Here is a 13,319-nt window from a genome sequence, read left to right on the forward strand (position 1 = left end):
ACTGAATAATTAAAGTATGACATTTTTCTGAAAGAAGGGACATTTTCCAAACATCCTTGTGATATGCAAAGAAAGCTTGAAATGCTTATTTTTAAAAAGGAGCTTTTCTTAACTCTTTATGGGTACAGCTATCAGAAATATCAAAGCTGGAAAAACTACATTTAGACAATGCTTTAATTAATTAAAAATAGCAATACAACATTTCATTTAATTGACATCACTCCGATTTCTTTAATTTACATATTGAACATTAGTCACAAAATTCCTCTTAGGCAAAGCCTGCCAGTCTGAGATCAGGTGCTGGTCTAGAGCCTTATGGGTAATTATTGACATTACAAAACAACCGACACAAACAACTGAGGAGGAAAGAATTTGCTTTTGTTCCAGGAGGGGTGGTCCATCATGGCAGGGAAGACATGGTGGTAGGAGTCTGATGTGGCTGTCCATATGCAGTCAGGGAATGCAGAGGTAGAAACATCAGAAATTAATTTTCATTTTTATTCAATCATAAACCTCAGTGTATGGGAGGTGCCCCCCTCCACACATGCAGGGCAGGAGATTCCTTCTTCAGCTAAATTTTTTTTGACACAGGTTTCTCTCTATCTTTGAAACCTATCCTGGAACTAGCTCTTGTAGACCAGGCTGGCCTCGAACTCACAAAGATCCCCCTGCCTCTGCTTCTCCAGGGCTGGAATTGAATAAAGGCGTGCACCACTACCACTACTGACCTTCAGCTAAATTTTTGAGGTACTACGCCCATAGACAAAATATAGGTGTTTCTATAGTGATTCTAAATTCAGCAATGTTAACGATGAAGAATTAACAGTCACTCATTGTTATGTGACAGTTTCTTCTGAATTAAAACATCCTCTTTGAAGGAGAAGAGGTCCATGAAACTCAGAAAGTAAACCAAACTTTACCTGCATGAGAAAACAGAAATTTAAGATTCTCAGTAGCCCTTCCCCAGCTGTATAAAAAAAGAGTCAGCTCTTGGGGAAGGAGCCTCTGACCAGCCAAACCCCAAAGTAGAGATTCTTGAACTGTCTAGCTGCCCACAGATTGCGCACAGAGCTAACACTTTATAACTTCTGAGATTCTTCTGCCATGCTGGGGTGACCTTTTGGGTGATGGAGCTGCTTTTGAGTCATCTTTGTTTTTTGTAAATATATCCTTACTCATATTTGAGTTAGTAACCTCAGTAGAATTATTTGGTTCACCAAGTTGAGCTTTGGTTCAATCATGACTGTCTGTCATGACATGTCTGTCATGGGTTCCCTTCTGGGCTAAGTAATCTCAAGCGTATTCCATCTCTCCTGGAAAAGTTTGTTACATAATAACTCGTGTCAACTTCATTCTCAAACATAGCATTTAATCTTAACATTCCCCTGCCTCGTTTTTTTCTCTATACATAATGTGTCTAATCCACTTCCAAATAGCCCCCTAGTCATCAGCAGTCTCTACAGTGACTATAAGTTCAATGTCTGTTCTCAGTTTTAAGGCACTATCTCAACGGTGAATTCCTCTAAAAACAAAACAAAACAAATTATGTTCTTCAAAACTACAAACAAAACAAACTTTCCATTACAAAAGAGAAGAATAGGTACAGAGTAAGAAAAAAATTGACCAAAGCAAGACCAGAAATCCAGCAGGCAAATACCAACCCTTGTGGTTAACATCCAGTATTTGGGCTTAGGATAAAATGTTCTGGGTTTCAATAATCTTGTGAGCTCAACCCTCCCAGCTCTGCTGTGTACTTTACATGTAGCCTCTTTCTTAAACCAACCACGTTCCTTGTTTTTTACAGAATTCAATTTATGATCCTAGTAGTTCCAACATTTTAGAGTCTTCATTGCAACTTAGGGTTTATCTTTCCATGAAATGTTCTCTTAGAGACTTCTTGCAAGGACTCTAGTCCCACCAAACATTTCCTGGCCTCATCAGCTTTCTGAAACATTCGTGCAATGCTCCATGGCTCCTTCAACCTTGTGGCTGCCATACCTACAAACCCAATAGTAAGTGAATAATGTTGCCAAATCCTCATAGCAGCTCACAACAGAGTCCAGCTCTCTTGGACGACTCAAGTACTAGCCTCTATGTGCTGATCATGGAGAAACACATTCTTATGTGGTTGTTTTTGACCGGGGAACTTCCTTCAGAGGAGTTCTCAGTAAATGCTCTCCCCTCTCAAATTAATTTCCATTTCCACTAATTCAATAATGATGGATAGTGCTTTGCCCTGAGGGCTCCTGCCAATGGAAAGGGTAAGAGTTCCACCTCACAGAGCTGAACTTTAACAATTATGCCGCCTTTGCCAGTGACATCTTTGTCTATAACTTGAATCTGCTTGCATTTCTCTCTTTTTTTTTCACCAGACTACACATTTCCCACAACTTTCTTCTGTATCTCACTGCATATTTAATAAGAATGGTGAATAGCCATTCCACAGCCCAGAAACTATCCTGTCCTTAACTTAACTACTAAGCAACTTCATTTTTTAACTCATCCTCACTCAAGTTCTCAGGACATAGTCAGAATGAAGTCAGATTATTTGCCAGAATGTAACACAGCTGACTTTTAGTCCAGTTTCCAAAAATTGCCTCCTGTTCCCCACTGAAACCCCATGAGCCAGGTTTCTACTGCTTGCCTTTTCCTAAGCATTATTGTCTTCCAGCTTCTTATAAGCATGGTCAACCAAGCTATGTTTACAGAATTCTAAGATTTTGATAGTCCACAGCTCAAAAGCTTCCCACAATCTTCATGCATACCCTTTCTAAAAGCCTAAGAACCACACAGTCAGATCTGTCATAGTAGCAAACTTCATTTTTGGCACCAGTTTTCTCGATTGCATATTTTCCTCATCGTGGTGACAGAACACATGAGAAGAGGCAACCTGAAGGAGAAAGGGTTGATTCTGGCTCAGAGTGTGAGGGTATAGTCTTTCCTCGGGAGGAAGGTACAGGGAGTGGATGGTCACTGCATCCACAGTAGAGGGAGAGCTGAGGGACAGTCCTCAGGTCACTTTCTTCTTTCTGTTCAGCTTAGGATGAAAGCCTAAGGAATGCTTCCACCCCCATTCAGGATGAGTTTTTCTCAGTCAAATAACTCTGAAAACACCCTCATATAATAATCAGAGACATGTTTCAATGGTGATTTGAAATCCCGCCAAATAGGCAGTGGGTATTGGCCATCTCAAAAGCCAAGAAAACATGTGTGTCCATTAAAATGCTTTACTTTAAAAATATGAAAACCATATTTTAGTATTGGAAATTACATTCATCTTTATACTATTTTTTAAATTAATGGGAACGTAAGAACATATACTATTATATAGTGTTGGAAACACTGATGGAACAAATTCTTTTTTTTTTTTTTTTTTTTTTTTTGGTTTTTCGAGACAGGGTTTCTCAGTGGCTTTGGAGCCTGTCCTGGAACTAGCTCTTGTAGACCAGGCTGGTCTCGAACTCACAGAGATCCGCCTGCCTCTGCCTCCCAAGTGCTGGGATTAAAGGCTTGTGCCACCACCGCCCAGCTGATGGAACAAATTCTAATGCTAATGCACGTTGTATATAATCTTAGCCAATTAAGATTTTCTCTCGGAACTCGGGATTTTCTCATCAGGATTATTAAATAAGTAAAATTAACACATAAATTTGATGATTGGTACTTCCAGGAGCTGATATCAAATATTTGGTCTTGGCACATGTGTGGAGAGGGGGGTAAAAACTTTTCTCTAGGTTTCTACCCAATAGCATATGCACAGAAAAATCTGTAATCAATTATGAAATAATATACAAGTATACATCCCCACCTCATCCCTAAGTGAGACCAGAGCAGGTGACAGAACAGCCAGCTGCTACACTACCCATATCCATTCATCGCTGCTGCTGTTTTCCCCATGTCAAGGCTGCTGATGCCGAGATTATTTCTGGGTAGAAATCTATCACTAATCTCTAATGGCAAGGGAGGTGAGGGACAAAATTTTACTTGAAATACTTGTGACAGTGAAGTGTATTTTGTTCCTCAGGCATTATAATCCCTGAGAAAAATATTCAGTTTCATACATAGAGATCTGCATTTTGGTCCTCAACCATCATACTACTAAAGAGCTCTGATTCCCCTGCTTGGAGTTGAAAATAACCTTGATTTGTTTTTTTCCTTACTCTTAAAACATCAAAGGTTTGAAAGAAGTGCCAACTATGAGCAAGCATGTTTAATCTGCAGATAAAAGCAGAGATCAGGTATTTTTGACTTGAGAGCAATATTCGTAGCTTGTCACATTGACTTAGCGTATTTACTCCAGCATTGCCCTCCTATTGCTAACAAGTGTTCTGTAAGCCCAAAGAATCCATTAGATACCACAGTAGATGGTTAGAAAACTAGAAGGTAGCCAAAGAACCTGGAGTAATGGAAAGTGGGAGGGAAATTAGATAAATGGGGAAAATGATAGTATTCAAGTCTTCTAGCTAGATTTATTTATCTTACAGATAACAGTCTCTGTGATGCAGTTGGGCTCTACACTCTCACTGTTGAAATTGATTGATGATACAAGATTCTTACCTATTTCTGAGAATATCTTGAGGATTAAGAGATAACAGAAAGATGAGCATTATATACCAATCTTGTAAGAATAAATCAAGTTAAGTGTGGGATAAATTGGAAGCAAATGATAATTTTAAAAAAGTGGAGACAGGAAATGAGGAATGTCAAAATTAATACAAATGTAATGAAAGGGGGAACCATGAGGTGAACAGAATAAATAACAAAGCTGAAATAGACTCATGTATCCCTTCTTATCAAAGGGAAAGAGCTGAGATGGCTTTTGAAGTTGGTGTTTCTCGCACAGGAGAGATCCAATAGACCTTCAAATCCTCAAATCTGAGGTCAAATATTAAATAACCATGTGTATTTTTCTACAAAAGGGAACACTGTCTTAGTAAAAGAAATGACTTTAAGATTCATTCTAATCTAACTCTGTAGAAGATCATGGAGATGTATAGACTTTGGGTCTGACTAATCTTGTTGCTGGATGTTTTCTGTTTTCAAGTTCTTTTGCAAAAATAAATACAATTTAAGGGATACAAAATTCATTACATCTTAACTGAATGATTTGTTATGATGTGGATAAAGCACAAAAGATGCAAATGTAATCTAACACCTATGAAGAGCACTTCTGAAAGTGGCTGAGCCTCCAGGGCCTGAGTAATCTATTCAGACTAAGCTGCACTGGCAAATGAAAAGGTTCTCCAATCCATCACCCCACAATGAAACAGCTGTGCCCCAAGTCCTTCTCTGGCTCTTCCTTTTCTGTACATGAGGAAGGCACTGCCAAGAAAGATACAGAATCAAAGTTGATATACTAATTATGAGTTTACACTAATACTAGAGTCTAAATAAAATAACTTGTATGAATAATTCAGCAATGGATCCTCAAAAAGCAAACAAAGGATGACAGAAAAATTTTAACTTTGACTGTATAACATAAACTTGAAAACTGAGATGAGACTCTCAAAGAGTCATTTTTTTTTGGAAGGGGCAAGCATATCCAGAGCCTCATTATGCAAATAAACAAAAAATAGAAATAACCAAAGTATGTAAGGTCAAAATAATAGTGAGCAGAATATGTTATAAGCTTTCAGTCCAAATAGAGAGAGGGGTTCTGAGATATGCTGTGACATGAAGAAACCTTGAGAACATCTTGTAAAATGAAGGCCAGTCAGTCACTAAATGATAAACACACCATGAAACCCCCTAATGGAAAAACCTTAGAGTAGTCAAAATCCTGAAGACAGAAGGAAGATTGGGGATTACTTGGGCTACGATAAAGTGGGACTTGGAAACTACCATGTGGTGGACATGAAGTTTCTGTTTTGTGAGATGAAATGAATTAGTGGAAGTCAGATACTCAGTACTGCAAATTTGCTGCTGAACTATGCATTTCAAAATGATTAAGAAAGAACTTTCACTGTGTTTATTTTACCACAGCTATTTTTAATGAAGAAATGGATTATTCATTTTTCTATGACCTTGATGATTACACATCTATGATGCCAGTTGAGAAAATAGGTTATAAGTAATAAATATTGTAGAAAGAAGTTTCTTTCCTGCCTAGACCCACAACCATTCAGTCCCAAATAAACGGACATAGGCTTATATTAATTACAAATATTTTAATGTGGTATTCCCCTATGTATGCCATGAATATGTTTTATTTCCATTGGTTAATAAAGAAGTTATTTTAGCCAATGGTTTAGCAGAGTAAAGCCAGGTGGGAAATCTGAACATAAATATAGAGAGAGCATGGCTGAGTCACAGAGACCTCATGCAACTGCTGAAGGAGACAGATGCTAGAACTGTACCAGTAGGCCACAGCCTTATGATGATACACAGATGAATATAAATGAGTTAATTTAAGATTTAAGAGCTAGCTAGAATTAAGCCTGAGTCATTGGCCAAACAGTATTGTAATTAATATAGTTTTGTGTGATTCTTTGGGTCATGGCAGCCAAGAAATGAACAATCAGTCTCAGTTTGCACTGTTTGGCCTATTGCTCAGGCTTATTACTAACTAGCTCTTATAACTTAAATTAATACTTGTCTATGTTTAGCCACATGGATTGATACCTTTTCTCAGTAAGACATTCTTTCTTCCTCTGCATCTGGCAGGTGACTGACTCTCTGCCTTTCCTCTTCCCAGAATTCTCCTGATCTGGATGCCCTTCTTATACTTCTTGCCTGGCTACTGGCCAATCAGTGTTTTAGTAAACAAATATGAGTAACAATCTTTACAGTATACAAGAACATTATCTCACAGCAAAGTATGACATAATTCCAATTTTGGAAAACAACCAAGCATGAATCAATGTCTCCTTTTTTTCTAATTGACACCTTCATAATTAATAAAACAACTTAATCACTTTCACCCCCTCATCACGTTTACTCCCACCCCTGCCTCCTAATGAAATACTATTCAACAAGTCCCTCTCTTACTTACATGTCTTCTTTTTGTATGTGTATCATTCACTAAGAATTACTTACATGAGGCAGATGGAAGCCTTTTATTGGTGCACACATAACCTATATATGGCTAAACCATTGAAATAAATGATCCATATGTCCCAATAACTCTTACTTACCAAGAGATACTCTGAGAAGGTGGAATTTACTGGTCGTTCTCCATCCAGGAGAGGTTGATGGGTCCAATCTTGTATAGATCTTGGACAGGTCACCTCAATGTCAGTGAGTTCATGACTTCAATAACTATATCATGTCCAGAAAACAACCTTTTCTGCACATTTACAGTCTCTGTACCCTCAGCTCTTACATTCTCTCTGCCCCCTCTTATAAATAAGCCCTAGGGATGCTATAGATATTCTTATTTTTTACTGTATTTTATTCACAATTCATCAATCAGTTATAAGTCTTTGTAGTTAGAAGCTTCTCCGGTAAAGATTGGATATAGCATGAACCTCTAATGGTAAACAAGTTTGAGCTGGAACAAGTCAGATACTTTTAAATAATTTCTATAAATCCATAAGACCATAAGGAAAGCTGTACCTGACACACATCTAATTATTCATTTGAGTTATTTCAAGTGGGTGGTAACAGCTGAGATTATCTTCACCAGTGAGCAAGGGTTTTGAAGGTAAATTACAAATAACAAAGAAGAAATAAAAGTACATAGTTTCGAAATGGATGGGACTAATGTGCTATATTCTTCAGTTATCACAAATCCTGGTTTATCTGACACCAGATACTTCCAACATTCTACCAAGGTTTGACTCCATTGAAATCAAAGTTGTGTTCCTAAAAGGTACCAGAGATATTGGTACTATATCCATATTGGCCTCTTCCAAGGTCAGTGCCCTGAGTCTGTCTCCAAAAGAGGTTAGAAAAACATCCCAAGGCAAGTAGTGAGTAGAAGAGTCTAAAGACTACAGTAAAACTGGTCACTAAGAGCAGACAGGTCCAGACTGACCTGGTACATTCTGCTATAGCATGATCATCATTTTTCTTGAGGTGCCAAGTAAGAGAAAGAAGTAAAATCACTAAGTCCAGTAGAAATATCACTTTTGCTTAAGAATGTCAACATTGTCTGATGAGTATGGCATAGATCGCTAGCCAGAAAATTCTGTAACTACAAAAGAGATCCTGAACGCTGAGCCTTCCATAAAAAGCAATGTTGAGGGTAACTTCTCAACCCCCATGGCATCAGAGATGACAGCAAAAGCGATAGAGTGGAATGCCCAATTAATTAAGATACATTAAGAGAAAATTGTCAAATTTATGGTCATCTAACAAAAATGAAAGAAAAACGACACCATACTATGAACTTAGACATTGTCACCAAAGTCTGTGTGCAATAAATATGAAAACAGGTGGGTCTGTCTCCGCATGTCGTGTAGCCAAGGTCACTTTGAAACTGGACTTTGAAATGTCTGTGATTATTGAAAACATAAAAGTCTAGGCCAATAGGGAACATTTAATAAAAATATTACTGAAATGATCCAAATGAATGGTGATTGTTTCCTAGTCCTCTACAAAAATATTAATAATACCATGATGATATGCAATCACAAGAAAAAAGACCCAAGTCTTTCTATAAATCTAGATGGGCTTTTGACATTTTAATGCAAAGTACAGAATACAAAAATCTAGACACTTGACCTTTACCTGAATTTTTTAAGTGACACAGCAAGAACACTAGAGCACAGGACAATAAATATAGACTTACTCATTATTTGTTGGGATTGAGGAGTTAAAAATATTGTTTATAAATAAAAGAACTGATTGCTAATAAAGATTTTGATGGGACTTAGAAAATGACACCCTCAAAGGCTGAGGCTTTAAGAATCTACCACAGAATCAAGGGCTTTCTGACTGTTTCATTTCTCCATCTTGAAACAGGGATATGCTTTGGACAATATTCCTCATCTGGGTTGAACTAAGAGAAGCAATCACTTCTGGTCTCCCCTGGGAACTTTTATTAACTAACCTCATATGGAAAGAATAAACAAATGTTTGTCTTCATATCTAGATGTATTTGTGCTACCATTTGTTTCCCTATTTTTCAGGGCTATGATAATTATTTTTAAACATTTGTTCATTCTGCATGCCAAACTGACTTTGAACCAACTATTTTATGCTCTCTAAACCTACTGAATCCTCCTAAAATAACTTACTTTCCCCCTAAAAATCACATCTTCACTTCATTCTTCATTTCCTAACCCCCTTTTAAAATGGGTATATTAATGTCAAAAAAATCAGGACTCAATTGACAGTCATGTTCTTTGTTCCACATTAGGATGTCTGCGTCTCACTTGACTCTGGTAAATTTTGTACCTTTTTCCTATCTAGTATTTATCAATTTATCTCAGTGACCTGTACAGTTCTTCCTTCATTATTACATTTCCAATTAAGCCATAAGTAACAAAATTAAGGAAAACAAATAATAGTATTTTTAAAAATTGATTAAATCTAACATAAATGGAAAATGTAACCACTTTAGTAGAGGAATTTCTATGTAAAACATTTAACTCAAAAATCAGATAGAAATAATTTAAATCAAAAATCAAATAGAAATCATTTATAAAAAGATAAATTACTATAATAGATTACAAAATACAAATAAAATTTAAATAGAAATACATAAACATTCATGAAAGTAATTGCCATATTTAACAAAGTGAACTACTATAAAAAGTTGTTTAGAAGTTTTAACAGTATTAATCTCATTAGAAAAATAAATTTTATATAGAAAAGATAATAAGAGGTCTCCGTCCCTAGCAGTTGAGAGCTGTTTGCTTGAGTGATATAGTCACCGCTCCAGAGAAAGGCCATTGTAACCTTAATGATGTATTTAGATGGAAAGGCTATAGAAAATATCTATATTCTCTCTCCTCATAATGATCTCTGCCAACTATATCATAACACTGACAAGAAAATGTTCCTGACTACAAGCTTCACTATGTAATAAGGGAACTGAGATACCCCTCATGTACAAGAACATGTCTTAGCTGGGCGGTGGTGGCGGCGCACGCCTTTAATCCCAGCACTCGGGAGGCAGAGGCAGGTGGATCTCTGAGTTCGAGACCAGCCTGGTCTACAAGAGCTAGTTCCAGGACAGAAACTAAGGGAAACCCTGTCTCAAAAAACCAAAAAAAAAAAAAAAAAAAAAAAATGTTTTGTCTCTTGTCCCATGTGGTTTTTTTAATTGTAGGTGGACACAAGGATAGACCTTCAAAATGCAATGAGCCAAGAGTCATTTACAGAGCACTTAGATGCCAAACTTGCTGCAAATGGAAGTACAGTTGCTTGGTGAATTATACTGGGTATAGCAGAATAGATTTAACAAACTCACGTTAGTCTTTACATCTTGTTAATGGGGATTAATAGAAATATAAGAAATGCACACATTCTGCAGCCTAGGGGGAGTCAGCATCCTAATTTCTCCAAGTTGCTGTGGATCATGATAGCATTACAATACCAATTGCTCAAAAACTGGGTACACTAGGAGCTCTGCTCTGCTAACAAGACCAATGCACAGGCTCTTCTGAGATTCCTAGTCCCAAATACCACAACCTACATTCACTGCTCCATCTCTATAAACACCCTTCCCACTTAATACAGGAAGTTTTTACTTGGGGTGCTAACTCTCAAAAGCAACCATGCTCAGAAAACATTTTGAATTTCTAGACTAATGGAGAAAATGAGGGGTTTCATTTAGCGCTTTGGAAAAACATTAAAGAAATTGATCTTTTTCTAAGGAAATCTGTTACTGGTGTTCAAGGTTATGATAGATTCTTACACAGGTGGCAGTGACCAGCTGTTCTTCAGCTCTTCTGGGAAAGAAACAAAGGGAAATGGTGTTAAATTGCAAAGTTAGAGATTTGGCAATTTCATAAATCACCAGGTCCCCGTTTTCTCATCTCCCACGCCCTGGCTGGGCTGTTAACCTTTTCAACGAAGTGTTCATTACCAGGCATTTCATTTTCAATCCCATCTATTCCTAAATAGGTGGGTACGGACAGCTCCGATCTTTGATTTATGGAAGCACAGTGTACAGAACAAGTCCTCTTCAAATCTACTGTTAGGATGAAGCATTGCCTGTCAGCAGCATTGCGCTGCCCAGCGGAATGAGGACAAATGCTGACACACTTTCCTGTTCTGATCACAGCGAGCTCCGATAACAACGCAGGCGCACATCCTCTCACTCTCATTTTCTCCATTCCTTTGCAAGCTGCATGGTCCTGGGCATTTCTCTGTCAGTCTCAGGGCAGCCCCAACAGCTAGGATGCTGGATGGTACATGGAAGAGCTTGAGTTAATGAAATGAACCTCATGAAAGCACGCATGCTCCAAGTGGGAGTATGACCGAGAGAAACTGAGCATGGACGGAGGTTAGTGGAGATGGACAATAACCATGACTCGTCAGTGATGTAAGGAGGGCGTGACAGTGATTTCAATGCTCCCTTCCCTAGTATCTGTCTTCTAACTGCCCCAAAAGACAGTTTGTCCCTGGATTTATAGACAAAGGTCTAACAATCCCAGAGCAATCAAACGAGAACACCACCGTATGTTTCATTCAGAATCAGCTAGTAGCAAAAATAGGAACTTAAAATGCACAGTGAATTCATTTTTTAAAATAAATGTGGGTTTCTGTAGGAAGAAAACTCTGTGGAATATTCCATTCTCTAAACATAATTCTAACTTAATCCAGGAAGTCTAGCCACACCAAGCTAGAGAATGTGCTTACACGAGGCTTCTGGTTGGTTATCTAAAGGTTGGTTCTTCCCTTAAAGGGAAGCCTGCTCCAGTGTGGAAGTGTGGCTCTTCCTGACATCAGATCATCACCCGGAACAACAAACCATGTCCAATCCGCTACAAAACACCATCCCATCTCAGTACCACTCAATTCACTTGGCTTTGGTTCTTCCATTTTCCCAGATTGTGCAAGTAAAAGAGTCAGTGGAGTTAAGGCTCAGCCACTGCAGTTTCCATAAACAATCATGCTTCCAGAAAGACACACACCAAAAAGGAACAGAATCAGTGTGAGGGCCAGCTCCCCATACAAGACCTCTGTTCTACGGGAGCTGCAACACTATAAGCTAAGAAGTCTGCCACTGATTTATGCATATCACAGCGCCAGGATGAAATGATCAAGATAAAAGATGCAGAGGTCTAAACCCATCCTCCTCTCATAGTTATGATTACTGCATAGGACTCCTGGAAAACAAAAGAATTGAGCAATTTAACATTTTATTACTTCTAAGTGCTCATTTACACATACCTATGCCATTGCTTTGTATTTAACTCAGCATTTTACACTATTCCACAGTTGCACACTCATACTCATATGCACTAAGAAAAATATCTGTAATAGACTAAAATGGTGACTTTTAACATCAAAATAGTAGTAAGTCTGAGTATAAATATTTATCTATTAGGGGCTGGAGAGATGGCTCGGTGGTTAAAAACATGCACTGCTCTTCCAGAGGACCTGAATTCAATTCCCAGCACCCATGTCATGTGGCCCACAATAGCCTGTAGCTCCATCTTCAGGGAATCTGACACCTCTGGCCTCCTTAAACACCTGCATGCATGTACATATTTCTTGACAGACATATACGTGCACATAATTTAAAGGGAAATAAATAAACAGTTTAAAAATCTATCTCCTTTTTCGCATCATAAATATTGCAACTCATCTACTGGCTGGTGTTAATAAGTCCAGTGGGAAAATCAAAATATATGAAAAAGAATACTGGACCAAGCCGGGCGGTGGTGGCGCACGCCTTTAATCCCAGCACTCGGGAGGCAGAGGCAGGCGGATCTCTGTGAGTTCGAGGCCAGCCTGGTCTACAAGAGCTAGCTCCAGGACAGGCTCTAAAAAAGCTGCAGAGAAACCCTGTCTCGAAAAACCAAAAAAAAATACTGGACCCAGACCAAAATTCAGTTGGTAATAGAGCCCCACATCCTATTGTTGACTTAAATATGGCCATGCATGAGCAATGGGATACCACGTACCAGAGGTCTGTCTTACTTGAAGGTGCCTCAGAGACTCAGAGAGACATTCTCTTCAAACTTTCCCATGGTTTAGCGACACTGAATAAATGTCCCAGGCTTATGTGAGAAATCCCTGCGTGTTTTGGCTTGGCGAATGACATTAGTTCCACGATCTCATCAGCTATAACTCAGAGTCTGGAAGGGTGACAGGTTATAAATTTGCTTACTTTGTTCTACACGTCTCTCCAGTCTCATAGCAACTTTTCAATTGGGCAAATTATCTTTCGGCAGCCATTAGAGTTGACAGGCAGGCTGGGG

This window comes from Arvicola amphibius, chromosome 3 (genome assembly GCF_903992535.2).
Source record: "Arvicola amphibius chromosome 3, mArvAmp1.2, whole genome shotgun sequence".
Classification (NCBI taxonomy): domain Eukaryota; kingdom Metazoa; phylum Chordata; class Mammalia; order Rodentia; family Cricetidae; genus Arvicola; species Arvicola amphibius.